Source organism: Peromyscus maniculatus, chromosome 5, assembly GCF_049852395.1.
Source record: "Peromyscus maniculatus bairdii isolate BWxNUB_F1_BW_parent chromosome 5, HU_Pman_BW_mat_3.1, whole genome shotgun sequence".
NCBI lineage: Eukaryota > Metazoa > Chordata > Mammalia > Rodentia > Cricetidae > Peromyscus > Peromyscus maniculatus.
Window position 1 is genome coordinate 73,982,954 of NC_134856.1, and position 27,448 is coordinate 74,010,401.

The 27,448-nt window shown below is 44.9% G+C and overlaps 1 pseudogene; it reads right to left on the bottom strand.

Moving 5' to 3' along the window:
- Nucleotides 1-1,230: 1,230 nt before the first annotated feature.
- LOC121829833 (small ribosomal subunit protein eS25-like) lies at nt 1,231-26,242 on the bottom strand (annotated as a pseudogene).
- Between the last annotated feature and the right edge of the window lie 1,206 nt (nt 26,243-27,448).

Genomic DNA, 27,448 nt, shown 5'->3' on the forward strand with positions numbered 1-27,448 from the left:
GCTGGCCAGTGCTGCCTAAACTGGGCATGATGAGTTGGGCTAGCTGAAGATATATGATACTGTGTCTCAAATCATCATCAGCAACGACTTAACTCTATAGTTTACCTTTCAGCCATCTTTTCACTATGGTGCTTTCTTGTTTTATAGTTTGTTTCTCAACTAGTATTGACAATGTTCCTTAATTTTTAGCTCCTGTGAACTATTCTTTTTTTTCTCTGAAATTCCAATTCTGCTGTTGTTGTTTAACACTAAAAATGTTTCTCTTAAAAGCCTCGGAGGAAGCTGGAGAGATAGCTCAGCAGTTAGGAGTACTGGCTGCTCTTCTAGAGGTCCTGAGTTCAATTCCCTGCTACCACATGGTGGCTCACAATCATCAATAATGAGGTCTCTTCTATCTGATGCCCTCTTCTGTTATGCAGGGATACATGCAAATACAACACTTATATACATTAAATAAATAAATAAATAAATCTTCAGATGGACGGGGAGATATCTCAGTGGTAAGAGTACACCCTGCTGTGGTGCATGCCTTTAATCCCAGCACTTGGGAGCAGAGGCAGGTGGATCTCTGTGAGTTTGAGGCCAGCCTGGGCTATAGAGTGAGTTCCAGAAAAGGCTCCAAAACTACATAGAGAAACCCTGTCTCAACAAACAAACAAACAAACAAACAAACAAACAAACAAGCAAACAAAGTATACCCTGCTCTATCATGAGGGCAGATGGGCAGCTCACAAAGTTCACAAAGTCTTGTAACTCCAGCTCCAGGGATCCAAAGTCTTCTGGCTTCCTTAGGCACTAGAATGCACATGTGCACATGCACTCATGCAGATACACAGAGACACACATGTGAAAATGCCCTCAAGCCACAATCACGTGGCAACTTATAGATTAATAGAAATGGGACAAATATATAAGGCCATCCAGTTTATAAATAATATAAGCCTCTGTGTGTTTACTTGGGGGCCAAGAGGCTTCAAGATATGGGTAGGAGAGATTTATCCAGACCACCGGTGGCTGGGCAGGATCAGGGAAACCTTCCGACTACAGACACACACACACACACACACACACACACACACACACACACACACACACACACACTAAGCCTAGGATATACCTGTCCTTCCCTCCCCCAAGGCTCAGGAAACATGGAGGAGGGGAGAGCAGAGACTGTAACAGCCAGAGGGTGATGACGAGTGTTGTGAAACGCTGTTTTGAGAGATGACAGGTCTACTGCACTGGCGAATTCACAACAGCAGTGTTTAACTGCACAAGCGCAAGGCAGTCAGGCAATAACTCCAGCATGGATGGGGGATCACAAGGCCCCACTCCTCGCTGAGGAGAGATTGCAGCTGGTGGTGGCTGCGGGAGGGAGAGTCATTTTCTTTGGGGATGTGGCCACTGCTAGGTTGCCCATGCAAAGGAGCAGCGCTCCAGAATTAATTGGATGCAATGGGATATATTAAAAAAGAGATAAAGAAGAGAAGAAGACAGGAAGTTGGCAGGGAGATGTGTTTGAGGGGAGTTGGGAGGTACAGTTATAACACATTGATACATGTATGACATTCTCTCTCTCTTTTTTTTTTTTATTTAATAAGGTTTTATTTTTCCACATGTACAGCTGACTGAACCTGCTCCTGCATCTTCGCCAGCAGCCGGGGCATCTCCACCCTTTGTGTTTCTGTGCTTTGAAACCAGCTTGGTAAGTCCTTTGCTGAGTGGCTCCTGAAGGGCTGCCCTGGCCAAGGAACCTCGAATCTTCAGTCTCTCCGAGACCGCAGCTGGAGTGATGAGCCTGTAGTTGGGAACCTCCTTACACAGTTTGTCAAACAGGACCAGATCGTCGAGCTTGTCCCGAACTCTGCCTTTGGACCACCTCTGCTTTGTGGCCTTGCCACCAGACTTATTTACTGGGTCTTGTCTTTTTTGGCTGACTTTCCGGCATCTTTCTTCTTCTTGTCATCCTTGGGCGGCGTGATGAAGCTCGGAGCATGGGGACGACCACTGTAGGCTCCCAAAGATGTCGGGGAAAAAAAGTGACATTCTCAAATAATAAACTATTTTAAAAGCCTAGGATAACTTGTCTTTTTTTTTTAACTCTTAGATTTCTTCAGGTATTTAAATGTGTCTATGTATCACAAGCATTAATTATTTAATGAAAGAAGAATGAAAAGGGGAAAGAAAGAAAGAAATTAAAGATTAATTGACTAATTGTTGTCTTTTTCATAAAAATTATATTAGTGGGCCAGTGAGATGACTGACAGAGTAAAGGCATTTGCTGAGCAAACTGTTCATCTGAATTCAATTCCTGGGACCCACCTAAAGGTAGCAGGAGAGAACTGGTTCCACAAAATTGTTCTCTGACCTCCATACAGGCTGTGAGCATGTGTGTGTATACACACACCCAACTAATAAATTAAAAATAAAAAGCAATTACATAGGAAAAATTGCCAATACTGAAAGTGAGTGATCAATTTCATGGTCATACGTTCTAAGTTCATGTCAGCTAAGAAAGAAAACACCACTCACCACTTCCGTGTTATTTTGGGATTGTTATTTCTCTTAGTTTTATAGCCAAGTGTTAAAAATATGAAAATGTTTGCAACAGAGGCAAAACTTGCCGTTTGAAAGCATTGTATGAAACAGCCTGTCGGTTGCATATTGTCAGACCGGTTTTTGTTTGCTGTGAGAGAGAACTGAATCTCTGGTCTCGAGTTTTATTGTGTCATGAGCTCACCAAGTCCACAGAACTGCAGATGTCCACGGTCCTCTGTATGATTTGTGTGCTGGCTGGAACTCTGGGAGTCACTGTAACTGTCATTTGGTGAAAAATAGGAAAAAGGGGGCTTTGGGAGCTTAGGTTTCTAGCTGATGGAAGGGGAAAAAACCCTCAAATGCTAGATTATTTAGAGACTGTCTAAATCGAAGTGGCTATCTTTGACATATTTGTAAGTTTCAGTATTCCTAGAGATTTGTCTTTGGGGACCCAAAATATGCTTCAGTAACTGGAATGGTCTGCCAGAAAGATTACCGGATTGGGAGACTGGAGATCAACAAATGTTTCTAATACATACTTACTGTGTGTCTCAAGCTATGCTGGATATCAGTGTCCCAAACAGTCAGCACTGGAGGGGATGGTGGCCGGACCAACTCTGTCCTCAAGGAATTGACAGCCTGGCTGGGGAGCCAAGGGCAATAATTGGGAAAGGATAAAAGACTCTATGATTAAGGGCTAAGCCATGTGTTAGGGACTGTAAGTATAACAGGAAATCAGAGGTAAGAAATCGCAGCAGGCTTTTATAGATTAGGTGAGTGCTCAGCTAGAGCTCAAAGACTTAGAGGGGAGAGAATATACATGCTATCTTGGTCCTCTGGGCTTCGCTTAAAAAGGAAAGAAAAAAGGTCTTTGTCTACCATCAATTTACATAAAATCCTTTTTCTTAACTCTCATATTTAACCAGTGAAGGGTCTGATTTTTTAAAAATCCAAGCTTGCTTTATTGGTAATACCCTAGTTGAGGCGTTCTAACTTCGTGCATAGCTTTTGATTTAAGATCATACAGCATGTGCAAAGCCGATAATACAAAGTCCTGAGCTTTTTGTCTGACGCTGTATGGTGATGGCCACAGTCAGAATCTTAACATGGTCTCTACTGATTACTTATAGATCATTATACATTATGCTTTAGGGCTGGAGAGATAGCTCAGCAGTTAAGAACACTAGCTGTTCTTTTTTCAGAGGACCCAGGTTCGGTTCCCAGCACCCATATGGTGGCTCATGACCACTTGAAAATCCAGTTCCAGGGTACCCAATGCCCTCTTCTGGCCTCTGATGACAGAGATATACATACAAAACACCCATAAACAAAAAATAAAATTAAAAAAAGTAAATTATTATTTATTCAGATATTTATTGTGGAAGTTTTTGCTTGTTTGTTTGTTGAGACAGGGTTTCTCTGTGTAGTCCTAGCTGTCCCGCAACTCACTCTGTAAACTAGGCTGTCCTCAAACTCAGAGCTCCACCTGCCATCTGAGTTCTCCGATTAAAGGCATTCACCACCACACCCAGCTGTGGATGTTGCTTTTTAATATAATATTTTCACCACATCTTTGAGAATTCTATACAATGTATTTTCATCACATTGGCTTCCTGCTTCTCCCCCTAACTCCTTTCAGATGCACCTCTTGCCTCCCCACTCCCTCACAACTTTGGGTCTTTTTCTTCTTTTTTTTTTTTTTTTTAAATAACCTGCCAAGTCTAATTTGGGGTGCTTACATTCTCAGGACTCAGGAGAGTGGGAGCCATCCATTGGAATGTGATTGCCCTATCAGGGGCCACATCCTTTAAAAAAAAACAAAACCAACTCTCCCTCCCCACCAAGCTATCAGCTATCCAAAGCGCCCCTGTAAGGGGTGGAGCCTGTGAGGGGTGGAGCCTGTGAGGGGTGGAGCCTGTGAGGAGTGGAGCCTTGAGGGGTGGAGCCTGTGAGGTGTGGAACCTGTGAGGGGTGGAGCCTTATGATTCTATCTTGTCCATGCTAGGACTCTAACTGGCTCGATCTTCTGCAGGACTTGTGCAGCTCTTGAGTTCATGAGAGCAGTGGTCCTATCACTTACAGAAGATGCTGTTTTGATCCTGCCTTGGGGCGGGGTCTTGCCATGTCACCCAGGCTGACACTGAATCCGGGGTCCTCCTGTTCTCATGAGTGGGATGTTAGAGCTTTTTCTTGCAATGTCTCATCTTTTGACATTGATGATTTATTGTTTGTGTAGTTAGCAATCCATTTACCAACTTCTTCGTCTTCAAAAATTAGCAGGGCTCATACACACTAGTAATAATTAAGACTAAAAAGTTGTTGACATCCTGATGGAACTGATGCAGGTTGGAGGACATGGGGATGTATCAAAGTCAACATTTAGGTGGAGACCAGAAATGACTGAACGGTTTTCACAAGAAGTATTTGTGTCTCCTTCACTGAATACATTATCAGTAATAAGTAATACTTTACACCTAGTACTGTAAGACAGAAGCTGCATCAATCTGTCCTTCAGTTAATATTGATTGATCATGTGAATTAGGAACCAGTGAGGTTGCTGAAACTAATGTGGGCCACCAATTTGATGTTGTTGTTGTTGTTGTTTGTTTTTCTTTCCGAGACAGGGTTTCTCTACGTAGTTTTGGAGCTTGTCCTGGAACTTGCTCTGCAGACCAGGCTGGCCTTGAACTCACAGAGATCCCCTGCCTCTGTCTCCCGAGAGCTGGGATTAAAGGTGAGCACCACCACTGCCTGGCTCACCAATTCGAAACAACACGTAATACCTGGTGTGCTGGACATGGTGGTATACATATGTAATCTGAGCACTCTGGAGGCAGATGCAGATGGAAGAGCAGCCAGTGCCCTAAACCACTGAGTCAGCTCTAGCCTCAGGAAGGTATTTCTTTAACTGTTAGAACCTAGAGTCTTGGTGCCAACATTCTGTGGACCATAGCTTCCATTGAAGTGCCGACTGGGGTTTATGTTAAAAACCACTGTATAGTACTCAGAGGTAACCCAGGGAGTCTTTTAAAAAGTATTTATTTATTTTTGTGTGTGTTTGTGAATTCATGTATACATATGTACCATATCTTGTATATGGAGGACAGAGGAGAACCCTAGGGACTCAGTTACTTCTTGTTACCTTGTGGGATCCAGGACCCAGGATCCAACTTAAGTTCTCAGGCACTTGAACAAGTAGCCTCTACCAATGGCCTCTACTGGATGAGCCACCTTGTTGACCCGGAGTCGTGCAATCTATAGACCAGAAAATTCTCACTTTTGAGAGATAACTAGCTTATTTTTCAAAGGTTTTTATTTTTTTTAAATTTATTTTATGTGCATTGTTGTAAAGGTGTCAGATCCCCTGGAACTGGAGTTAAAGACAGTTGTGAGCTGTCATGTGGGTGCTGGGGATTGAACCCAGGTCCTCTGGAAGAGGCAAGTGCTGGAATTTGTGCTACTCTTCCCAAATCACTACTGGAGACCAGTTAAAATAGTCCCAATCACGGAAGTCTAGAAAATATCCTCGAAACCAGAAATAGGCAGAACATTTGGAGCCACACTCTAATTAAAGCCAAGACGTGACAGGGTGTCGAACTGCCTTCTAAATTGTTGTTCTTGGACCTCTAGATTGGTGCTGCCATCGTCTTTGCTCAGAGAAGCTTCTCTCTGCAGTAGGTGATGGGTAACGCAGCTCTCGAAAGAGGTCAGAGTGCAGAGAATAAGAGACTGCCAAGTGCTCAGCTCTTACTAGGACGCCTCTATCATGACCCCCAGGCTCAGTGCACAAATAACAGAGACACAAAGGATGTAAGAGCCAGGTAGTGGGGAGGAGGGCCATGAACTACTGTCTTCTAGACGGGACATGGTGGTTACAGTAGGAATGCACAGCTTCTGTGATTACCCAACATGACGGGGTTGGGTTGGTCAATGTTCTATCGTGGATATGGAGGGCTTCTCAGGTCCTAGCCATCTTTGAGGAGCTGTAGGCAAATAATAATTGCTGGGGGAGGAGGAGTCATTTCTTTCTCTGGGCCACTGGTAAGTTTCCCACACTCTAGCATAAAACACCTCCCCTCTCATGTTTATGCAAACAATCCTAATTAGTGGGTCATAAAAAACATACAAACAAACCCAACTAAAAAAAAAAAAAGACATGAAAAAAGGAGGGGGACTTGTTGGGAAGGGAAAAGAGGTTCAGTAGGAGAGGGAAGGGGAGGGAGTGAAAATAACCAGAATGTATTCTATCCATGTATGAAACCGGCAAAGAAAAATAAATATAAAGACAAAACAAAAACAAACCCCCAAGAGGTGAGTTGTATAGCAAAGAACTGAACTTGTCCAAAAGAGTTCTAACTTTTTTGTTTGGTTGGTTGGTTTTTCAAGACAGGGTTTCCCTGTGTAGCTCTGGCTGTCTTGGAACTCACCCTGTAGACCAGGCTGGTCTCAAACTCACAGAGATCCACCTGCCTCTGCCTCCCAAGTGCTGGGATTAAAGGTATGTGCCACCACCACCTGGCAAGATCTGACTTTTGACTTAGGACCTTGGAATATTCTGAAGGTAGGAGCACTTGCTTGTCTGAAATCTTTGGACCACATTAAAATGGGATTTAACTTGAGGGCTTTGCATTATGTGAGATCATTTTGAGCTCCTGAAGGACTGTTGACCCGAGATGAGTCATTTGGGCAGCCAGTCACTCCAATAAAACCATGTACACTGAAGCCTGAGCCGTGTGGATGATACATTGTCCACAGTATCACACACCGTTACTGGGAAGAATGACCCGTACCCATGATGCCATGGGTGCCGATAACTGGAAACTCCGATTTGAGACTCTTCTGGCTTCTGCCCATGGGTGTCTTTCCTTGGTGGATGTAATCTGTGTGCTGAGCTATAGTAAACTCTAGCTGTGAGCAGCTTCCAGTTTTGTGAGCCCTTTTAACAAAAATTTAAAACTAAGGTAGTCTTAGGACCCTTGAATTTGCAGGGTCAGACTCGAGGGTGATTTTTGTAGTATCTGACTTTGTGTCCTGTCTATGTTCTGTATGCTGAGAGGACACAGAAGGGTAGCAATTTCATATCCCCAGGTCTTCTCTTGCTTCTTGTGATTGGTTCCTTGGGGCTGAGGTCCTGAGATCCCCTCCATTTCCCCTGAAGGATGCACTTGTTGGTGTGAAGCTTGTCTATTGGTTGTTGTCCAGGGAGTTGAGGAGCTGATTCCAGACTCCCAAACAATTCTTTTCCTTTTATTCTCTTTCCCTGTGCTCTGTGATCCCAGGTTGACTCCACTTCCAGAAGTATCTGATGCATCAATTCCTGGCTTTTGGCTGTCTGCTGCTCAGAACCCAGTCAGTTCTTGACTTTCCTCACTGTCAGATTAGGATTTAGTTTCTCAGGATGTTAAATCATTTATCACTCAACTGCCTGCTGTCCAAACCTTGGCACCTTGTTTCGTCTCGATTCTTCCCGTCCTTCTGGGTTTGTTTATTCTTTTAAACCCTTGGAGTGGACTGGGTTGCTTCTATTTGGCTCAGGAAAGTCTGGGTTTAGCGTTTCACTTGATGTCGTCTGAGATTTTTAGCGCTGGAGCCAGAATCGCTCTCACACTGGCAGACATGTGTAAAAGAGCTCTTGACACACAGTGTAGAGCCAGACCTGGAGGGAAGAGACTAGCTCGGTGTCATGCAGCCAGATAGGGACAGGGCTGGGGCTGAGGCTCAGATCTGGTGATTCTAAGGCCAGCAGCTCTTGCTACCGTCCCCCAGCTTCCCAGAGATGAGAAGGAAAAATTCATCACAAAGTGTAGCCAAAGATTTTCAAAATAGCCTCCAGATGTTTGGGGATTCTGTTATATGCTGGTCTAGAGTGCCATTCTGAAACAGACTTGCAATACTAATGCCTATATATTTTGCCAATTTATGCTAGTAAAATATTCTTTTTATTGGACTGACACTCCCTATCACAAGCTGGTGTCAGCTGTCAAGACTGATGATCTGAGCTCAATCCTTGGCCCCACTTGAGTGAAGGAGAGAACTGACTCCTGCAGACTGTCCTCTTACCTTCTGGCCCCCACCCTCACAAATAAACAAAACGCCCTGCGGTTGTTTTTCATGACTTTAGGTGGCACTAAACACGCTCAGCCATATTTATTCAGAAGTCAGTTCTTTTCATTTATTTACTTTCATGGCCTGCTCATGATCTAAGGTGGGAACAAGGGCAGAGAGCTGGATGGCAGGGCTGTTTGTGGGTGATGTAGGCCAGAAGACAACCTCAGAGGTTGTTCCTCAGACAATCCATCATTTTCTTTGAGACCGGGTCTCTCCCTGGTGAAGCAGGCTAGGCTGGCTAGCCAGCAAGGCCCATCTCCCCATGCTGGGATTGCAAGTGTGGACCAATCTGCTCACTTTAGGTGGGTTCTGAGGACTGAACTTTGGTCCTCCTGCTCACGAGGTGCATGCATGCTTTACCATCTGAGCCATTTCCCATGCCCAACAGCTGTGGTCTTAACTGACTTAACCAACTCCTAGGAAGTAAAATAAACCCAGGCTATGGAATGGATTTCTCATGGTTTGGTTAACTGTGTGATGGAAGTTTTGAAGTTCTCCCTCGCTGATCATCTGGGTTTCTGCCGCTCAGTCTCTTCTAATGAATGGGAAGAATGAGCAGAAACTGCTGAAGGACGGATGGGCAGGAGTGGGGGTGAAAACAGAGGTGAAAAGCTGTCCCTCCTCGGTGGCACATGCATGTAATGACAGTATTCAAGAGGTCAGAGGCCATCTTGGTCTCAAACACCAAACCAAAACAAACGTACAAACAAAATCCAAAAACAAAGCAAGGGAAAGTTTTATTGATAGATTTCTCAAGTGCATCTGCCTTTCTGCTTCCTCCCGCTCCCGTTGCGGAATATTTAATCAGGCAAAGATGTGTTGTATTTGTTCATCCCGTATGTGTTAACTATGTAAAGATGTGTTGCATTCGGATTAAATAGAATTAACCTGGCCTCAGAGAGGCGGACTTAGCAACTGATTGACAGGAAGTGGAGGGAGGAGCCTAGCAGGGATTTTTTTTTTTTTTTTAAGTTGGCGCGGTGTGGAAGCGGGTGATTTCTGGGACAGCATAAAGGGAGAAAGTCGGCCAGTTGCTTCTCTAACTTGTAAGTTTTCACTCTAGCCTTTGAAAATCTTGAGTTTTATTAGAGCTATAGAGATTTAGTTAGAACTATCTTTAGCAACAGCAACAGAGCCGTTGTGGGGTGGGAGTGGGGGGTGTGTGTGGGGGGGGAAACAGAATTCCCCCAAGGCTAAGGCATTAGCGCAGGCCGCTAGTTGTTTAAAGCTCAGCCACTGTAAGGAGGTGAAACATCACCCTCTCTTCCCTCCCCCCATCCTTCCGGCTCCTCTTTCTCCCCTTCCTCTCCCAATCCTCCCAGGCTCCTCCCCAACCTCTGTGCTAAGGATTGAACACAGGGCCTCATGTACTGAAGCACAGTCTCTAAACTGAGCTATACCTCAAACTCATTGTTGTATCATTTACATTGCTTAGAAAGTAAGCAATTTTAGTTAGCTCATTGTAGTGAGAACCGTGGGCACCGTGGTAGGAACAGAACTGTCTGCCTTGTCCTGTTCTAAACATTCAATGACATTAAATTATGGACCTTGTTTGGCTGCTTTGAACAAACCAACTATGAATGACTAATTTTGAGCAAAATTAATATGCAGTATTACTGTGATTGCATAGATACTGTCCTCATTTTTATAGATACATAAAGATGTGATATTCTTGGAAAAAATGTTAAAACATTACTGAGCTGAAAAGAAAGAAATATGAGTGGATAAGACAAGTATCGCAAAATGGCCACATGAGTCTGGACAATAGTTTATTACATTTCTCTATTTTCAGTTTTTCATGATGAAAAGTTATCTGTTTTGTTCTTTTTAGAGAAAGTCTTAACTCTGTTAGCTGAGGCTGACCTATCACTTTCAGCAATCCTCCTGCTTCAGCCTCTTGAGTGTTGAGATTACAAGTGTGAGCAACCAAGGCTGCCCCCACCTCCAAATAAAGTTATTTTATTTATTTAAAAAAATTGTGTGAATGAGCATTTTGCTTATCTGTATACGTGTGCTGCAGCCTGACAGGAATTCTGTTCTCGCAAGCCCTGGCTCTGCTGCTGCCACTAAAGGTGGCCTTAACTAAATCTCTATCATTCTATGTATAAATAAGACTCAAGAGTCAAAGGCTGGGGTGGAAACCTGCTAGCTCAGAGAAGTTGAGTAGCAACTTGCTAACCTTCTCTTCTTGTTGACATCCCCCAAAGAGAGCATCCTCCCACTCCACCAAACAAAAAAAGTCACGCCACTCCAAATCCCTCACCCCTCCTCCTGGTGCCCTCTGTACTGAAGCACAGTCTCTAAACTGAGCTGTAAACTAAACTCTCTGTCTCTCCCAGATGCCCCCCCCCCCCCCCCCCCCGTTGCTCTATGGTTACTTTCTGTCAACTAGTTGCTAACTCAGCCTCCTGACCCAAGGTTAACTTTATTTAATTAAGAAAATGCAAACTCGCCTTCACAGTATGATCCAATATTCCCCAACAATTCTAAGCCCCTAGACATTAGTTCCAGGAACTGATTCAGGTCCTCTGGGAGAGCAGCAAGTGCTCTTAACTTCTGGGCCATCTCTCCAGCACCCAAATGACCACTATCATACTGTTTAGATATTTATTTTTATTTAATATTTAATAAAATATAATTATACACATACTTATATATAAATATAAAATAAATATAATTATAAATTCTATAATCTATAATATAGAAATTATGTGTATGAGTATTTTGCCTGCATGTATGTATGTGTGTGCTCTACATGCGTGCTTGGTGCCATTGGAGGTTCGAAGAGGGTGTCAGATCCCCTGGAATTATGGATGTTTGTGAGCCATCCTGTATGTACTGGGAGCTGAACTTGGGTCCTCTGCAGGAGTAACAAGTGCTCTTAACCGCTGAGCCATCTCTTCTTCAGACCCCCAAATTATTTTCTGAAAATACAAAACCTCTTTTTTTTTTTTTAACCAAAGAGTTCTTTCTTTTTTAACATTTTTACAGACATGAACTCATGGAAGTTGCAGCAGAAGCATGAAATCTGGCGAGGGCCGCCGAGGTTAAACAGCACTCTAAACACCCAGTTTCAGTTCGTCAGGGAAGCAGCTCTCTTTATTCGTACCAACATGGGCTTATTATATACCCCTCTAACAGCAGGAGTCAAGGAATGGTTACTCTGTATCCAGAGGCAAGCCGGACACTGCTTTCCAAACAGGAAAAACCACAGGGGAACTGATGCCCAGCACCCTCCGGAACCCAACTGCACATTTTTCACACAAATAGCTTAACTGGGACAGGACAAAAAAGGGCATTTAAAATTAAGGCAGCAAACTTACTGCTGCCGGCAGAAGTCATGGTTATAAGACCTTTACAAGATCAAGAGAGTCAGAAGTTCCAGCATGGAGTGAGGTAGCCCTCTCCTAGCGAAGGACCTGATGGCAGCTGGTGGCTGCTGAGGGACAGAAAGATGTTTTGGGAGATGGTGGCCCTAGCCTCAGTGGACGCCTCCACAAACATGGGCACATAGACAGCACTAGAGGGTTTAGTAGGCCATTAAAAAAAAAAAAAGGATGAGGAGGGAGGGGGATGGGAGATGTGTTGGGGGTGGCCAGGGAGAGCTGGAGGGAATGGGGTGGGATTTACACCCTCTGTCATGCACCAGAGAATGCCAGGGAGGTTCAGCTTTGCTCTGGTCGTTCTGTGCCTGTGTCCTGTCGCCAACCCCCGCTCCCCCCAGTCTCCTGTGATATATACAGAGAGCAAGTGTTGTTTACTGGAGGGGAGAGATAACAGTTAAATAGTCAGCTGGTTAACCTTTAGCTCAGGGTCACACTGCATAGGGATTTAGGGCTGGTCCTGAGATCATCCGTTTTACTCAAGATAGTTTTAGCACTTAAAGTATTCTTTTTTTTTTTTTTTCCCTTTCACTTTGTTCTGTAATCCATAAGTGTATTTCTCCCTATTTTATCTTTTTTTTTCATTATTAAGAAATTTTCTATTCATTTTACATACCAACCACAGATCTCCCTCCTCCCACCCCCCATTCCCACCTCCTCCAAGGCAAAGCCTCCCTTGGGGAGTCAGCAGAACCTGGTGTATTCCGTTGAGGCAGGTCCAAGCCCCTCTCCTTGCACCAAGGCTGCGCAAGGTGTCCCACCATAGGCACTGGGCCCCAAAAAGCCCCACTTAGAGTATTCTTAGGAATGCTTTCCTGAGATGGCATAGCTATAGTCCAGTAGCCTACCTCAACACTATTTTAACTTGATTGATTTTTATATTTACTTATTTATTTTGAGACAGGATCTCCCTATGTAGCCCTGGCTGGCCTGGAACATATAGACCAGGCTGGCTTTGAACTCACGGAGATCTGTCTGCTTTCTGCTTCCAGCTGATTGTTTATTTTTGAAGTAGGATCTTAATGCAGTTAAAGAGGATAAACTTGAACTTCTGACCCTCCTTCCTTTACCTCTTAAGAGCTGGGATAACAAGCATGTGCCACCATACCTCCTTTATAGGAAGCTGGGAAGTCAGCCTAGTACTTGCTTCATGCTAGGCTAGAACTCTACCAACCGAGCTACATCCCAGCCTGTTACTTTCTCTTTCCTTTTTTAACCCAAGGCAACAGAATGGTCATGGAAATTAGCTGCTTTGGAGTAATATAACAGTGGACAGAATCCTCTAATCAGAAAGCGAACCCTATCTGGGACAGTAAAAGCAACCTATGGGTGGGTTCCCCCCGGCCCCCCCCCCCCCCCGCCCCATTTCTGTCTCTGTACTTATAAAGTCTCAAAGTTAGCAAAACAAACAAATCCCACTCACATCTCCCAAGAAGAAACTTCAGTGATTTTTAAATATATCTGAACCATAGGTACAGTGGCCTACCAATCTCTCAGGTATGCACCCTGTGTTTGTGATGTGATTCCAGCACTGAGACTGTGTGTGTGTGTGTGTGTGTGTGTGTGTGTGTGTGTGTGTGTGTGTGTGAGAGAGAGAGAGAGAGAGAGAGAGAGAGAGAGAGAGAGAGAGAGAGAGAGAGAGAGAGGACAATTGCAGGACAGGAATTGGTTCTCTTCCACCATGTAGGTCCCACCAGGGATCAAATTTAGGTCCTGGGGCTTTGAAGTGCTTTTATCCACTGAGTCACCTTGCCAGCTTTTTTTTTTTTTTTTTTTCTTTTGGTACTTTAAAAAAAAAACGAGGTCTCATGAAGCTTGAGTTGACCTTGAACTTGCTATGCCCAGGATGGCCTTAAACTCCTAATCCTCCTGCCTCGACCTCCTAACTGGTGGGATTTCTGGCCTGCAAACCCTCCCCCTCTTTTTTAATTTTCAGGAGTAGGACAAGGAGGAAGCAATCATGTTGATAGGAGATAAGTGATGTCCCCACAGACAGCTCATGTCATAGGTGTCACCAGCCAGCATTCGCTTGTGATTATTGCAGACGGAAACAGAAGAATGAAAATAAAAAACAAGGAATGAAGAAGATGGAGGAAGATTATAGGTTCAGCCCGTGCTGCTTCTGGCAAAGGCAGCGGTGGAGCCTGGCTTTGGACAGAGCTCTGTGCAGGGCAGAGCTGTGGGTAGTAATTGACAGGTATCTAGACTCTGGCTAAACTATGCCCATCACCCACATTATCCCGTAATCTCTGGGGTCAGCTCTGCCATTACGTGTGATATGATCAGTTTCACAACAGGGGCTACTATACTAGTTAGAGAGGGCTGCAGGATGGTTACAGAAATGCCAGATGAGAGGGAAGGGCAAAAAGAACATACTTGAGGCACAGAGAGTCTGAATTAGTTTGCTGTTAGTCTTCTAAGTGTGCCTGGCCATGTAGAGGGGAGCCTGGCCAGTGAATTATTAACTCGTGTCCTCTCCGAGACCTATGTCATAGCAAATAGAGGGAACAGGTGGCAGTGGCTGCATTTACCATTGATGCTGTAGATTTCTTTTGCAGAGACATAACTTATGTCCTGTATGGCTACTAATGTGTTACCAATAAAAATCAGCAGTTACTGAGCTGATACAGAATTTAAGGAGAGAATGAATCCTCTAAGGAGCAGGTGATGCACAGATTGAAACAGCAGAGACTCGTTAGATTTTTACTATCCCTTTTAGTTGAAAAAGAATCTGGGGGCCAGGAAGGTTAAGTAACTGGGTCAAGGTCACACACCTGGCATGCGAAGATGCTGTAGCCTGATCTCTGTGTCCAGGCTCCTGACATCATTCTATGAACCACGGATATTTCCAGGAACAATATTAACCCCATTTAAGTATAAACACCTGCAGCAAGCCGCAAAAATGTACAAAGTAGGATTTCAGCTGATTATGACAAAGCTAATACCTGGAAGAAGCCAAGGGCCTTCCAGAGGTCAAGCTGAGGCTCAAGGAGCCTTGGCTTTTGATTATCAGCCGTTTCCTGCTATGAGTTTCTTGTGTGCTACTGTAGCTTTTCCATCGTTTATTGGGCACCATTTCCCCTCTACTAAAGGAATATTTAGATAACCTGTGTGCTGACAGCTATGTACAGTCAGAACCCCAGTTCAAGCCTCCCTGTAATTATCGTCATTGGCAGCATCCGGCCAGGTCCATCCCCAGACCGAGTAAAGTACCTTATCAGAGATACCTCTGTACTCTCTAAGAACAGACTTAAGCATCCAGACTACCTGTTTGAGAGAGCCTGGCAGATGTGCCAATTAAGCTTAACTATCTCCTTTCCCAAATCTTACCTCTAGTTCCAGATCTCCCTTTAGCTATCACCAGAGGCATCTAGCTGTACACAGGTTGCCTAGCGACTGAGCACACTTTCCCCCACCCTGCAGAAAAAACGGCAGATAGCTTGGACAGATAGGAGCCACAGGAAAAAAGAAGGCAGTTTTATTTTCTCCCATTGACCTAGCAACTTATAGATTCTTAATATTTTCTACTAATCACATTTAAGGTTGAGCACATAAGATCCCTCTTCTCAGATAGTACCTGAATTTAGTCTCTAGTTAATTTCCCCATTAGTCACTTCCCCTTTGGGTTGTAAATGACAATTAACAATTACAGCCTCTCTATGTGATTCTTATCACCCCTCCATTTGACCCTGGAAGCCTGGTTTTGCACTGCCAAGGGAATACTGCTTGTTAGTGTATATATACCAGGACTCCCAGGGCATGAGGGGATGGAGAAGAGAAAAGAGAATAGAAGAACTACATGGGTAAGAACTAGAGAGGACCAAACTGAGATGGGGAAGAACTAGATTGAAGGGCTAGAAGAGAGTACTAGAGGAATGAGATGGAAGATGAGGAAGAGCCAGATGGAAAAGAACGAGATGAGAGAGAAGGAGATGGGAGAGGAGCTAAGATGGGAAAGAACTAGATGGATGAGAACCTAGTAGGGCCAGAACTAAGATGAAGGAATTAAGATAGAACTTAGAGGGGACAGCAGATAAATGTAGAGAGAAATCAGGCAAGAAAGGAGCAAAAATTGAGAGCAGAATAGAAGCTGTGTAGAGAGAGGACTGACACAGAATAAAGGGTATGGACTAAGGAGTTTCATGTACATAGATTCATTTCTTTTCTTCAAAGATTAATTATCAGCTGGTTGTAGATTCTTCCTGGACCCTAGGAGGGGACTATTGAGAGGCTGGACCCCCCTAGTAGTCCCTAATAAACACCAAAAGATACTCCGATGGCTGAGTAAGCATGAGACATGAGTTCTGGTCCCCAGCACCCACACAAAAACCAGAGTGGCACGTGTTCTTAATGCTGGGGAGGCAGAGACGGACGTTCATGGAGCTCACTGGTCAGCCAGGCTAGCAGAAGTGCTGAGCTCCAGGCTCCCAGAGAGACACAGTCAAAAAATATAAGGAGGAAAGCAACAGAGGAAGACACCTGCTTTCAGCTTCCAGACACACCCACACCCCCCTTCCCACATGCCAGCCTCCACCATAAAGGTTGTTTTTGGAGCTGAGCTTGAGCGTTCCTCCTTTATAGACCTCCACTGTAGTAAATCCTCCTTAAATAAAAGCTGATCTTCCCATGAAAAACAAAACAAAGCAACACACTGAACCTGCACTTTGCTCCTGTCAAGATGCTCCTTCCCTAGTTCCCCAGGCTGATCCTCCCTCCTTCCACAGCTGGAACAGCTGGCCCCCTTCCCACTCCCATGCTTATACTCAAAAGCTACCAGGTTTCAGAACAATTCTTCTTTTTCCTCCTCTTCCTTTTCCCTTCCCAACCTCTTTCTTTTGAGACAGGGTCTCTTTATGTAGTCCTAGCTGTCCTGGAACTCACTATGTAGACCAGTGCTGTGGGATGTCCTGTATGCTGTAAATATATGTTGCTATGATTGATTGATAAATAAAACACTGATTGGCCAGTAGCCAGGCAGGAAGGATAGTGTAGGTGGGACAAGGAGGAGGAGAACACTGGGAGGTGGAAGGTTGAGGCAGGGAGATGCGGCCAGTCGTCACAAGGAGAAGCATGATGTAAGATACTGGTAAGCCACGAGGCAAGGTATAGATGTATAGAAATGGGTTAATTTAAGATATAAGAACAGATAGCAAGCAGCCTGCCATGGCCATAATGTAAGTCTCTGTGTGTTTACTTGGGGGAGGTGAGTGGGAGAGATTTGTCCTGACTGTGGGCCAGGCAGGACCAGGAAAACTTCAGCTGCAGACGAGGCTGGCTTTGAACTCATAGAGATCTTCTTACCTCTATCTTCTGAGCACAGGGATTAAAGGCATGTGCCACTCTGATGAGGTTGATTTATTCTTCATTGTGCTGTTGAGGTGCTAATCCTGAAAAGGTATTCCCCCTCTTTAAAGACAGACTCTTTCTTTTGACACACACACACACACACACACACACACACACACACACACACACACTCACATATCCCAGGCTGCCCTTGAACTTGAGGTCTTCTTGCTTCAGCCTCCCAAGTGCTGGGATTACTCGGTTTTGGAACATTTTGGATTTCTGAATTCCTGGATTAGGGATATTCAACTAGTAAAACCTGTGTGAATAATTCCAAAATTCGAAAACTTCTGAAATCTGAAGTGCTTGTGGTCCCAAGCGTTTGGAAGATGTGATCAGCAGTTGGTAGTGTCTACAGCTGATGGTGTGAAGATGGGAGTGTTCCAGATGATCCTACTCGGTGGAGCCAGTCATCACTTTCATCATATTCCAGTTTGTTATTGTGAGGTTTTCTTGTGTGTGGTCTCCTGTGTTCTTTCCTTGAATGTGCCGAAAGCAAACGTGTTTGGGGGCTTGATTATCACAATACAGACCAGTGAGATACAACACAAGCCATTCCGCTGCTGCAATAATACATGGCTCCAGGCTAAGTTTTAAAGAAATTAAAAAAGAATTTTTTTTAAATGTTTGACCTACTTGTAAATCTGTGCACTGGTTCAGAGGCTGGAAGAGGGTATGGTATTCTCTGGAACTAGAGTCACAGACAGTTTTGAGCCACCATGTGGGTGGTGGAAATCTGGGTTACTGGATTACAGATCCACAGCAGATTAAAAAGATCAAATAGAAGAGAGCATAAGAAGGGGCTGGAGAGATGGCTCAGTGGTTAAGAGCACATACTGTCTTTCCAGAGGACCTGAGTTCAATTCCCAGCATCCACATCAGGTGCCCCACAACTGCCTGTAACTGCTCTGGGGATCCCAAACCTCCGGCCTCTGTGGACACCTGCACTTACATGTGTAGATGTAACCAATCGTCTTATTCAAATAAGAAACACAGAGCCAGTGTAAAAGAGAAAGCCGAGAGGTCAGAGCTCAGAGATAAAATCTTACCTCCTGCAGTGCTCCTAGCTTCCCCGAGAGAGAGCTACTTCCTGTTTGTCTGTCTTTAAATAGTCTTTCTGTTCTGCCTTCTCATTGGTTCTAAACCCAACCACATGACTGCCTCATCACTGCCTGTAAGTACCGCCCTCCAGGTCTTAAAGGCGTATGTCTCCAATACTGGCTGTATCCCTGAACACACAGAAATCTACCTAGCTCTTCTAACCATCACGCTCTTGCTATGGCTCTAATAGCTCTGACCCCATGGCAACTTTATTTATTAACATAAAATTAAAATCGCATTTCAGTACAAATAAAATATCACCATATACATGCACAACACCATACACGTAAAAAGACAAAATATGGCTCGTGGGCATTGGTGGCGTACTTCTTTAATCCCAGCCCTCAGGAGGCAGAGGCAGGTGAATCTCTGTGAGATCCAGGACAGCCAGGGATGTTACACAGAGAAACCCTGTTGCAGAAACAAAGAAAAAAAAGCTGGGGAATGAACCTGGACTTGCACATGGTAAACGATTGCTCTGTTACAGAACTGTACCTTTGACCCTCAGATAATATTTCTACTCAAACCCACATCGTCACAAGAACTCTAATTTCAGCCGGGCAGGGTCTCACATTCTTTTAATCCTAACAATGTAGAAAACAAAGGTCAAAGGCGGGCAGATCTCTGAGAGTTCCACACCAGCCTAGTCTGTCTGTCTAGTAAGAACCTGTCTCTCAAAAAACAAAACAACAAAGACAAACAAATAAGTAAATGTAACTAAAACCCCAGCTTTATTTGCAGTTTTTGGGAACAAAATAGAGTGGCTCTGTTTTTGTTTCGTTTTTGAGCATCACACATGGGGGAGCGGTGGTGGCCCACGTCTTTAATTCCAGCACTCAGGAGGCAGAGGCAGGTGGATCTCTGTGAGTATGAGGCCAGCCTGGTCTACAGAGTGAGTTCCAGGGAAGTCAGGACTGTTACAGAACCTGTCTTTTTTTATTTTACAATACTATTCAGTTCTACATAACAGCCACAGATTCCTTTGTTCTCCCCCTTCCTGCCCCCTCCCCAGAACCTCTGTTTTGAAAAAACTAAAACCAGACAAACACTAACAACAAACAAACAAACAAACAAACAAACAAACAAAAACTCCAGGGTTTTGCCCATGCTTAGCAGACATTCTACCACAGAGTCACACCAACTCCAAGAATTGTCGTTTCAATCCAGACTTTCTTGTTCCTTCATCAGGCTGCGAGCTGAGGGGACCCCAACCTATCCATTCCTAAGGCACTATGGGGCTGATACATTGCAACTGCCTCTGGGAGCTTGCTAAGGTGCTATTCTTCACGTTCCTGCCTATTGATTGTAGAGATGAGTGAGGTTCTCACACTAGCATAACTGTAGGAAGTAGGGCCACCTTAACCTTTTATGGCCTTATTCCAAGCAGAAAAAAAATATAAATCACCAAATAAAATGATGTTAACATCAATCTCATTTACTAACATATGTGTAAAATTTCCATCAAAATATGTACCAGGAAATAATTGTCATATCGAGTAGGTAGGTAAACCCAAAGAGATTTTTCACTATTGAAAAGGTTATAAGAGGTTTCGAAGAACATTTTGAAAATACAGAGGCCTGTTCAATAGAAAACAAAACCCCCCTCTCATCTTCAAAGATAGACATGCTCATTTTTAAAAATTATTTTAGACTTTTTAAGTACACACATTCAGTTTGAGGAGGGCCCTAAAAAGATGGAGTGTGGGTCGATCTGTCCCTCAGCATTACAGTGCTTGCCTAGTAATCTTGAGGCCTGGCTTCTGTTTTCCAGGACTGGGGAGGGGGTGGGGGAGGAACTCATACTTTTCTGTTTCCTCAACATGCATTTTATTCCAATTATTGTGTTAAAAGTCAACAAGGGAGAAACTGTCCATTTCCTTTTAGACAATTACATAATTTTTATGGCGTTTGCCTCATCATGCTTTGAGGAAGAGGATAAAATATGATCCTAGGAGCAGCAAATTTAGCTGTCTGAATTCCATCCTTCTATGATGTAGATTGACTAAGAAAACACACCACCATGCATTTGAGCAGGAGAATGCACAGCTCAGACCTGTTGATGACCATGAGGTCAGTTAAACAGCCTGCCAGCTGACCAGGATTTCCTTCTCCAACGAAAGACCAAGCGGATATTGGTTAGCGTTCTGAAAGAGGTGAGCAGGATGCCCAGAGAATGATAAGGCTCAGACTGACTCACACATGCTTTGAGGCATTCACAATTTATTGGACTCTGAAATGAAGACTGTGAGCACGCTGCTTTCACAAACAGATGGCTTTCATTAGACATCACCATGAATCTTGTCCTGATTATTTACTGGGATGTGCTAGATTGCGGTGTTTCCTTAATCTATTGATGAACCATCACCTCAGAATGTGTCACTGAAGTAAAATAATTGCCCTGTGTTAATAAAAACCACCAGATAGACCAGCGCTGCCCCTCCCTCCTGAAATCAGGATGACGAAGAATTTGGGAAGGAAATAGCTATTGAGAAATAAGGAAACAGGCTCGGAGATAGTACAGTGGCGTAGTGCCTCCCTAGCACCTAGGAGGCCCTGGGCTCAAATTCCTGGCTGGCCTGAAACTCACTATGTAGACCAGGCTGGCCTTGAACTCACAAACACTAACCTACCCTTTCTTCCCCAGTGCTGGGATTAAAGGCATGCACCACCATACTCAGCTCTGGGTTACAACATTTTTTTTTTTTTCCCCCGATGAACAAGCATCTTCATTTATTAATTATGAAGGGGGATCTCAGAGCTGCTGGCTCCTGCCTGTGCTGGGACATGGCGGTCTCTGTACTCCATTGCCTGCCTCCTGGTACCCACAGTCTCCACCCCCAGGCCAGGAGGGGGCTGGGAGGGACGCCTGTCCACCAGGAGCTTGAGTCTGCCCCACAATGAGTAACTTATTCTTTTTTTGTTTTGTTTTGTTTTGTTTTTCAAGACAGGGTTTCTCTGTGTAGTTTTGGTGCCTGTCCTGGATCACGCTCTGTAGCCCAGGCTGGCCTTGAATTCATAGAGACCTGCCTGCCTCTGCCTCCCGAGTGCTGGGATTAAAGGTGTGCACCACTACACCCAGCTTCACAAATATTCTTCATGGTTACTACAGAGTCCTCCTGTCTGGTTTTTGGTGACACAGGTGAATCTGTCTTGTCTCTTGTCCTAACGAGTTCCTCTTCCATAGAAATAGACAGATTCACTGGAGAACTGCCTCGGAATTGAAGCAACTTTAGGCTACAGTATGAAATTTCTCTAAAATAAAACAAAACCACTGTCTTCCCAAAACACAGCCAGATTCATCCCAGACAAGAATGGCATGGAGTAGTGTCTCCTCAAGAGATGGATGGTGCGTGCATGATGGATAGACAGGTTGGGTGGATGGATGGGTGGGTGGGTGGATGGATGGGTGGGTGGGTGGATGGATGGGTGGGTGGGTGGATGGATGGGTGGATGGGTGGGTGGATGGATGGATGGGTGGGTGGATGGGTGGGTGGGTGGATGGGTGGGTGGGTGGGTGGATGGGTGGGTGGGTGGATAAATGGGTGGATGGGTGGGTGGGTGGATAAATGGGTGGATGGGTGGGTGGGTGGATGGGTGGGTGGGTGGGTGGATGGGTGGGTGGGTGGGTGGATGGATGGGTGGATGGATGGATGGGTGGGTGGGTGGGTGGATGGGTGGGTGGATGGGTGGGTGGGTGAGTGGATGGATCGGTGGGTGGATGGGTGGGTGGGTGGGTGGATGGGTGGGTGGATGGATGGATGGATGGGTGGTGGATGGATGGATGGGTGGGTGGATGTATGGGTGGGTGGGTGGATGGTGGATGGGGGGGTGGATGGATGGATGGTGGATGGATGGATGGATGGATGGTGGATGGGTGGATGGATAGATGGTGGATGGGTGCATGGGACAGAGAAGGTGCAGTGGTGTCTGAAGGAAGTTTGAGGAGTGGGCAGCATGGGTGTGTGAAATCATGGCTAAACTCCTGCTCCAGTGGCTGGTGTACCCCTTAGCGTTCCCCCACTCTTTCCAAGCATGCCTTTGGCGTCTCTGGCGTTGAGCCCACACAGGCAGCTCTGATGAGGCCTGAGCCAGGATCAGGTCGGCGACCTGGAGGAGCATCACACTGGTTGAGTCACATGGTTGGGTCAGGTGGTGCCCGAGCTTGAAAAGTGCTCAATACGCCATCGATCGGTGCTGCTGATCGGTGCGCCTCTGCAGCGGGCTGGAGGAGGTGGGCAGAGCCGACCGGGTTACAACATTTTAAAGATATTTATCATCCAGTAAAATTTAATGTGAGATTTAGATTTTTTTGTTTGCTTTTTTATTTTTTCTATACAGGGTTTCTCCGGGTAGCTCTGGCTGTCCTGGATCTTGCTCTGTAGACCAGGCAGGCCTCGAACTCACAGAGATCCTCCTGGCTCTGCCTCCCGAGTGTTGGGATTAAAGGCATGCACCACCACCGCCTGGACACAATAGTTTTACATGAAGGAAAGAGGTTGCAGTCTGGTCTGGATTCAGAACCCCGGGTTCCTGTTTTGGGTTCGGAGCCCCTTTTACACGCAGATCAACAAGTGAGAGGCGGGCCATGTGCACCCCACCTGTAATCCAGGCGCTCTGGAACAGAGACTGGGTGTGGAAGCAAGTTCAGTGTCAGCTTGATCTATATAGGGAAGGCTAGGCTAGACAGAACTCAATTGCAAGACTGTGTCTACACACACACACACACACACACACACACACACACACACACACACACACACACTCCAGTTGGGTTTTGCCTATAATGATTTTCTCTGATTCCTGTATTCTCTTCATATGGAGTGGAAAAGGCTTAGTAAATCTCCCTTTAATGAGTAATCAAGAAATCTGAATAGAGAGAAACTCAGAGATTGCCTAAACCAGCGAGTCAGTGCAACAGCAGGGTTTCACTCTGCTCACCAGCCCAAGCCCCAGAGCTTGTCTATCAAGTTCAACCCCTTGCTAGTTACTGGGGGCCCTGTCCATGCTAGGTAAGCACCCCACCACCTGAGCCACATCTTTAGCCCTGCAACTTCACTATAACACGATGCAACAGGTGTCTCCACTCTCAGGATGGGGGGTGTGGACACCTCCTGTCTTATTTTTGGGGAAATGTTAATGACTAGAAGAAGGCAGCCTACTCATCATGGGGTAGTGTAGTTGGATTTTTCTTTGGGCCACCAGCTCACAAATAATGACATGGAGACTTATTACTAATTAGGAAAGCTTGGCCTTAGCGTTGGCTTGTCTCACTAGCTCTTATAACTTAAATGAACCTATTCCCTATTAATCTACATTTTACCGTGTGTTTTTTTTACCTTCTGTTCATTCTGTATGTCCGACTCCCTCCGTGTCTCTTTGGCATCTTGCTGGCGTAATCCATGAGCTTTGATTGTGCCTCCTCTTCCTCTCTCTCCTTGGAAATCCTGCCTATCTCTCCTGCCAAGCTATTGGCCATCCAGCTCTTTATTAAACCAGTCACAGTGACACACCTTCACACAGTGTAAACAAATATTCACTGTGACACAAACAGGCCATGAGACTTCTCTGCAGCTCATGTTTCCTCACACTTAATACTCAAACACGGCACAAAGTCGTCATGAGGATCAACAGGATGAAAAGCATAAAGTCTCCGAAGAATGGCTTTGCAAAATACTGAAACCTTCAGAAAATAGATTCTAGGGGCCAATAGCTGAGATTTACACATCTTCCCCTTTCTTGGGACATTTCATTCCAAGACTCTCTGGTGGCAGTGGTGAACATCTTTTTTTTACTCCCCACCCCACTCCCCACGTGCCCAGAGCTGAGGACAGAACCCAGGATCTTGCTCTTGCTAGGCAAGCGCTCTACCACTGAGCTAATGGTGCACATCTTTAATCCAGAACTCTGGAGGCAGAGGCAGGTGGATCTCTGAATTTGATGCCAGCCTGGTCTACAGAGCGAGTTCCAGGACAGCCAAGTCTACACAGAGAAACCCTGTCTTGAAAAAAAAAAAAAAAAGGCTGTCTATAATAGTGGTTCTCAACTTGTGGGTTGCAACCCCTTTGGGGGTTGCATTTACATTATGATTCATAACAGTAGCAAAATTACAGTTATGAAGTAGCAATAAAATAATTTTATGGTTGGGGGTCATCACAACGTGAGGAACTGTATTAAAGGGTTGCAGCATTAAGAAGGTTGAGAAATACTTGTCTATAAGTTTTAAAGCAGCATCTTGCATTTTTTCATTTTTCCACTGGAAAAGTCAGTCAAAATAAAAAGTTTTCAGTAATTTTCTTTAGAAAGTATAATTAACTTTGTATTAACAAGAAATGACACATGCCATTCTTTTCCCAGGATTTGGCTTCTGCTTCTCCTTCTCCTCCTCCTCCTCCTCCTCCTCCTCCTTCTTCTTCGTTTATTTGTTTTTCCAGACAGGGTTTCTTTGTGTAGCCCTGGCTGTCCTGGAACTCACTCTGTAGACCAGGCTGGCCTCAAACTCACAGAGATCCACCTGCTTCTGCCTTCCAACTGTTGGCATTAAAGATGTGAGCCACCACTGCCCAGCTCAAGGGTTTGCCTTCTTTCTGGCGTGTGAGGTATTGTTTTTACAGTAGTTTAGGATAATTAAAACGTAAGAGACCATTGCCAATCATTAGAAACTCTTATGTTTTCTGAGACATTATTTTCTTCCTGGCTCAGACCTGACAAAGGCTACTATCAGCCTTAATCAGAGACTCCTCTTTGCAATGAACCAAGGTGGATGCAGAGACCCATGGCCACAAAAGATTCTGAGACTAAGCGACAGTTGAGGGCTTGGTCCTAAATGATACATTTATGTCACTTTGTCTAAGACTCAGGGAACACTGCAGAAGAGGAGGAGGAAGGAATGTAAGGGCTGGAAGATGGGGGGTGGTGGTGCTGTGAAGTGTCATCTTCTAATGTATGACACAGCCATGGCAGTCATGATCTCATAGCAACTGTGATTGCTGTCACTGGCCCCCCTCCCCCGCACAAGACTGGTTTGGCCAGTAGTTAGCCATGGACGGAGGAGGGGCTCACAGGGCCCTGCTCTTTGCTGTTGATCTATTGACAAGGAATAGATTCTGGGGGGAAGGAGGCATAGTCTCCAAATACTGACATAACCACCGTGAACTCACCAGGCTCCAATGGAGAGTTCTGAACCCAAGGTGACACCACCAGGTTAAACTCACTGGGACACAAAACAGAACAAAAAGTCGCAAATCCGGGGGAGAACTCTGCAAGGATGAAGGGGATGCTTGTGGGGGCAGGAGAACATTAAGGGAGGGTGGGCAGTGAGGAACTAGAATCTATTCTAGACATCTATGAACTTGTCAAAGAACAAACTTTATTAATGAAGAATAAAAAAATGCAAATTATGTCAATAAACTTCAAACTATGCTCTTTAGGAAGTTATTTTCTGAAAACAACTTTTTCACATGTGAAGAGTGACTATCTAAACCCATTCCAGGTTGGTAAACACAATTTTGAAGCGTATTACAGAATTGGTCCTTATTAAACATCACAGCAGCATGGCAAGCGTTAGAACTGATGGTGCACATCTGTTTGCAGTTTATGATGCTTATGGCTCTTCAATAAGATGCTGGCCTTTTCCTTCTCCTGACTCTATTTCCTTTCTGTTTCTTATTCTTGTTATAGATTGTTTCAGTCTGTCTCCCTTCTGAGCCCAAAGTTTTGAGACTGGGTTCCCACTTGGGATCCTTCACTTACCCATGCTTTGCATACGCCATGTTTCTGTTAGTGTGTACATGGACACACGTGCACAGAGAGCTAATTACACAAGGCCTCAGCTCAAACCTTTAATCACATGTGTGCACGTAAATAACCAAAGTGCCGCGAGGGAATCATGAGAGCGTTTTCCTATGCTGCTGCTGAAGCTGGTTTCTCTCCTTTATGCTCCTCTGCAATAGATTTTGTTTACCTTTCTTGAAGCACGCAGACTGTATTTCCTAATATATGTAGTCACGGAGCAGGTTAAGATTTTGGAGGCTCGGGGTTGGGGATTTAGCTCAGTGGTAGAGTGCTTGCCTAGCAAGCACAAGGCCCTGGGTTCGATCCTCAGCTAAAAAAAAAAAAAAAACCAAAAACAGATTTTGGAGGCTTAATTAGTCAGGTTTCCATTGCTGTGACAAAATCCCCAAGAAGCTTCAACTCACAGGGGGAAAAGCTTATTTGGCTTACAGTTGCAGGGCTTTTAGTCAGTGGCTGTCTGTCTGTCTTCAGCTGTCTCTGGGCCTATTGAGGCAAGACGCCTAGGTGGAAGGGCATAGCAGAAGAAACTTTCCTCGTGTTGGGCAGAAAGCAAAAAGAGAAGAGCTAGAGAGGAAGAGACTGGGAACAAAGCAGGTCTCCATTGACCTACTTTCTCTAACTAGGTGTCATGGTAAAGCCTCCTACACCTGCAAAAAAGCCCGTTAGGCTGTGCATCTATCAGTGAGGTCTTCAAGACCCAATCATCTGTGAGAAGCCCTGCCTCTGAACACTGTTGCATCAGGGGTCAACCTTCAACACGTGTGTTTGGGGGGGGGCATTTTCTATCCAAGCCATAACGATGTCCTTACAGGTAATGATACCCATATATAAAAAAACAGGGCATATCACCCTAAAGTGTGGCACTTTGACAAACTGAATATTTCTTTTGGTTTGTATATAATTTTTGTACATGTACATGTGTGCCTGTGTACTGTGGAGGTCAAAATAGGATATCAGCTCTCCCGTTGCTGGCGTCATAGGCTTTTGCGAGCCATCGGATGTGGATGCTAGGAACCCAAGTTGGGTCCTCTGGAAGAGCAGTATGTACTCCTGACCGCTGAGTCACCTTTCCAGCCCCAGACTAGATATTTTAAGCTCAAGGAATCTGAGAGAATGGAAGAGGCAGCAAGGTCTCTCTGACCATCCCCCCCTGCTCTTCTCACTTGAACTAGGTCACAAGATGC